The 5000-nt window shown below is 34.5% G+C and overlaps 1 long non-coding RNA gene across 1 annotated transcript; it reads left to right on the plus strand.

Moving 5' to 3' along the window:
- The first annotated feature begins 191 nt into the window (after positions 1-191).
- On the plus strand, positions 192-4082 carry LOC139974182 (uncharacterized). Its single transcript, XR_011795414.1, has 4 exons — positions 192-1244; positions 2113-2221; positions 2606-2818; positions 3343-4082. It is a non-coding gene; the product is annotated as an uncharacterized lncRNA (long non-coding RNA).
- The last annotated feature ends 918 nt before the right edge of the window (positions 4083-5000 follow it).

A 5000-nucleotide genomic window follows, 5' to 3' on the forward strand; every position in this document is an offset into this window, starting at 1 on the left:
AGGTACCTGTTGAAAACAACTGGTTTAACAGGTACCTGTTGAAAACAACTGGTTAAACAGGTACCTGTTGAAAACAACTGGTTTCACAGGTACCTGTTGAAAACAACTGGTTTCACAGGTACCTGTTGAAAACAACTGGTTTAACAGGTACCTGTTGAAAACAACTGGTTAAACAGGTACCTGTTGAAAACAACTGGTTTAACAGGTACCTGTTGAAAACAACTGGTTAAACAGGTACCTGTTGAAAACAACTGGTTTAACAGGTACCTGTTGAAAACAACTGGTTTAACAGGTACCTGTTGAAAACAACTGGTTTAACAGGTACCTGTTGAAAACAACTGGTTTAACAGGTACCTGTTACACCAGTTGCATTCAACAGGTACCAGTTGGTTCAAATTTCTGTCTCCACTTTAAGGCACATAATGGTGGATCACCGTTGTCAGGGAAGGTTTATGAGGGGAGGGGGGCTTGAAAATTTTTGTTTCTCATAAAGGGCTTATATGCAAAATAATGCAATTATTTCCTCTTTTTTTGCTCCCTTCGTTTTTTTCACCGTCGGACATCACGTCCCCAAAAATTTTTGTGGAGGTACTCTTTCCCCTGCCCCCCCCCCTTCCCCGCCCTCGCTGGCTTTGCCACTGCAAAGATGTGGTATAACATATGTCTGATCACTGAATTGTTTATCCTATTTGGTACATTAAGGTAAAATGAAAAATTCACATTAAATTTATGAGAGAGTTCTTCCAGATAGTATATGAATACGTAGCATACACATACATCAAAAGATTGAGACGAGCTCGCATCTATATTTAGATCAGTGATTCATAGTCTAAGAAAGTAAGACACATATTGCCAAGTCAAGATCAAGATAAAAATAATTAATGTTTAAATTGTATTATGATTTAATTCTTTCTTATTTACTGTTGTTTTAAATTTTTGATATCAATTAATGATATTTGTAATTTTTAGTGACATGAAACTCTCAAATTGGGGCCAAAGACAATTTTTAAATTTTTTTCGATAATCACATTTTGTACGAGGTTGAACTTTGACTTCAACACCATATTCAATTTCGAAACCGAGGAGCAACGGCAACTTGCATTGCACAGCGTAAGCATTGCTTGGCATGGTTTAATACGATCACTCTAAGCAACTTTCAACTGTTAATCACCCAAGAAGATCTATAGAAGAATGGAAGTATTAACCGCCACCATCGGCCTACCTGTTGTTCCTTAAACTTGGAGGTAAAACTAACGTTAATTGTTAGGCCACTGGCACTTGTGACCGTTGTTAGGCTAGCGTTTCGCAATACACAAGTGCAATGACAGTGAGTAGCCTAGGTTTTCTATTGAGTACTGCAGTGCATTCTCAACACTAAACTGTGCATTCTAAACACCAATTAATGTGTTATGTGTGTATTGGGCTAGATTGAACAGTCGCACATAATCTTCTAATTTATTTCCAAACAAATGCTGGGACTGAGTTTCAATACTGTAGTTTACTTGAAGCTTAGGTCCACACTCATTTGGTAAAGATTTCTTGAATTTCCCATGTGAATCTAAATGGGTAGGCTATGTGATATTGAATAAAACAAGGCTAGACCTTCAAACTTACTGTTACAGTAGGCTGAACAAATTATGTTGGCTAGTCACCGGTATTTTATACTTTAGTACTACTACCAGTAAGACTAAAAAAACGAGTGAAAGACAAACTGACTTAGCCTAGTGTGACAAAGAACTGTTTCTTCTCTAGCCTAGGTCTAAATAAGACTTGTTAAGTGAGCAAGCAAAATAACAACTTAAAACAATTAGGCCTATAAATAAGTTGGCTCAGTGCATTTGTGTTTCTAAAATCTTGTATTTTTAGATCTTAAAAACAAACAAAGATTTAGCCCATGTTTTATTATCTCTGTAGTCTGGGCATTTGATTCTGGTTGCAATGATGACACTCTGGTTCAAATGTTCAGCTTTATACAGTCTGCTTCAGACTTTGGGAATCCTTTTTTTTCAGACTATTGTGGAAGCAAATCTCACATCACTTTTTGGTGACAACTTTATTTCATTTTTTCAAATGATTCATGACTACTGCTGCTTTGCTATTTCCTTTTTCCAGGAAGAATTGAAAAACCAAATATCCAGGTGAGGTTTCCTGTGATGTACGACACCAGTCCAAAAAGTCCAAAAAGCAAAGGAACAAGTGCCATAGAGAAAAAAGATGGAGGGTGAGTTTAACTATTGTACCCAAATGTGTAATGATATTATTTAGATACTTTTCATAACCTGTATATATATAATATTTAAAAAACAGTCTGGTACATCATTTACGTACAAGCGTCATAAGTTTGGCCAATTTTTTACTGAATTGGGATAATTATAAACATGGTTATTAAGCTTTGAAAAATAACTTGGTGTTATAGTGCAAAGCTAGTAATTATTTGGTAAAGCTGCTATTCCTGGCTTATAACTTGAGGGACCTTGATTTAAATGTTTACCTCCCAATATGTTGATATAAAATTTTAATGTTAATGTATGTTTATGATAATGTGAGTTATCATATGCTATATCTGTATATATGCTTACAGGTATATCATATTTTCTGTTCACAGGTCAATATTGGTGCAGATTTTGGGCTTCCTGAAGACAAGTGGGAGGCCATTGTAGTTAAGAGAAACACTCTATGTTCGTGAAGACTTTACTGGTGTTGATTTGGGGTACCAACACTTTGAAAACGAAAGTCGTTGGGAATGCTTGCACACGATTCAACAGTGACAAAGATGCAAAACCGCTGTTGTCTCCCGTGAAGCTTAATGCTATGGAAGGTTAGTCATTATGAAAAGCTTTCAAACAAGTTACCATTTATATTACAAGCTCATGACTTAGTACACAAGTGTACAATATAATTTACTGAAAAAGCTGTTTTTCAGGAGTAAGTAATTTTTTAACACTGACAGAACTATTTCTCAGTAGGATTATGCATTCCAGTATCATGAGTTAACAACTGATATCATTTTGGTTGGTTCTTAATTGCCTTTGAGTTCTGACAGGAAGCCTACAATCAAACTACCATAGTGGTGTAGTTTTTCCAACCAAAAGATTGAGCAAACCCAAATTCTAAACCAAAAGAATGTTCTTCGTTAGACTGTGATTGCTAGTCCATTCAGGTTGGATACCAACAGAGATAAATATCGTGAGACATTCTAAACCATAGGAAAGTTTGACCTCAACTTTCCATGAAAGCGCTCATCTAGCAATGCAAGAGAGTTTGTTAAGTTTTAGGACCACACTGTTACTGTTAATCATGATAAGTCAATTCTTAAGTGTTCCTACGCTTTGTTTCTTGCAGCAAAATTCGTGGAACGTTTGAAAGAAAGCTGCAGTTTACTGAGGAATCTGCAAGGTTCAGTAAATACATATCCGAGAAGCTGACGTCAATCGTAAAACAAAGAAGACCTTAAAACATTAGTTTCATATTATTTTTTTCAATGGTTATTGCTTACCATTAAACAGTCTTTAGTTTTATTCAAACTGACAGCATATTGCTGTCACTGACAAGTTAACTTTTCAGAGGAATTTTTTAGACAGTTCTTTTTTTCAAAGTAGGATTAAACCCATATTTATTATTATGTTTTAAACAGTTATTGTTTGCCATTATATGGTATTTAGTTTTTTAATTAAATTCAGGAAATGGAAAGTATGTTGCTGTCAATTACAACTTAGGTTTTCAATGGAGACCTTCTGGACAGTTTTTTCTTGAAAGTGGTTTAACCATGACTATTATAGACTGATGTTGACTTTTACTTGGCAAAGTCATCTTTCCACTTTTGCCTTATTTTTTTTTTAAAGAACTAACATTTCTAGTAATCAGTATGTACATATGCCATTAAACAGTATTCAGATTTTTATTCAAACTCCAGAATAGACAGTATATTGTCGTCACATATGTGTTCAGTATAAATATGCATTACAAATACATGCTTTGTAGGTAAATATTGTTTTTTAAGATCTGATTGGTAGCCAATTTAAGAAAGAATTCCTTTCAAAAGGTTACTGTCTGACTAGCTATTATTATTGTCTGCCTAGCATGCAGAAGCTAACTCTTGAATAACTTTTATCTATTCAGCTGTAACTTTTATTTGATATAATGATTGATAAAAAATTAACCTTTATATTGTTTTAACAGATAGAGTTTCCTTTCTTAATTGCCACAGCAATACATGAAATCATTGTTTTAATGAACATATTTAGTTGGTATTTCATAATATATGTAAGTTTTTAATGTGTAATATGAAAGCGTTTACTTCAGAAGTTTGCTTTCTTGTTAGACTCCAAATTTATGTTTTCTTTTTCATTGCCCTCAACTTTGCATTATTGTGCAGTACTATACGTTTGCCATTCATGTTTGATCCATTAACTTGTCTTAACTTTGTTGGAATAAAATGATATTTTCAGATTTTTGTTAACAGTGATTTTTACTCCATCTGCTGGAAGTTCTCCCTCGCCTTAACTTGCTTGTTAAGTGTTAGACCTACATCATGTGCAACTGTAAAGAGTAATTTTAACCTGTTGAAATTCATCGCCACCTGTTTTCACCAGATAACTTGTTGAAAACAATTGAACCTGTGGAAAATCCTACTGTTATAACCAGCTTAAAACCTTCCATACATGTTCTTACCTGTTCAAACGTTTTCAATACCAGTAAAGACATGTTGAAAACAGAACCAGTTAAAACCTGTTACCCCTGTTGAAAACAGTTGAAACCAGTTCATACAGTATGTTATTACAAGTTAATAGCTGTTGCGCCTGTTGAAGACAGTTGAAACCTGTTATTACCAGTTAATACCTGTTCATGCCAGTTAAAAGCTGTTGTGCCTGTTGAAACTTGTTGAGAACAGTTGAAACCGGTTAATACCAGTTAAAAACTGTTATGCGTGTTGAAAACAGTTGAAACCTGTTATTACCAGTTAATACCTGTTAATACCAGCTAAAGCTGTTGTGCCTGTT

The sequence above is a fragment of the Apostichopus japonicus genome, chromosome 9, assembly GCF_037975245.1.
Source record: "Apostichopus japonicus isolate 1M-3 chromosome 9, ASM3797524v1, whole genome shotgun sequence".
NCBI lineage: Eukaryota > Metazoa > Echinodermata > Holothuroidea > Aspidochirotida > Stichopodidae > Apostichopus > Apostichopus japonicus.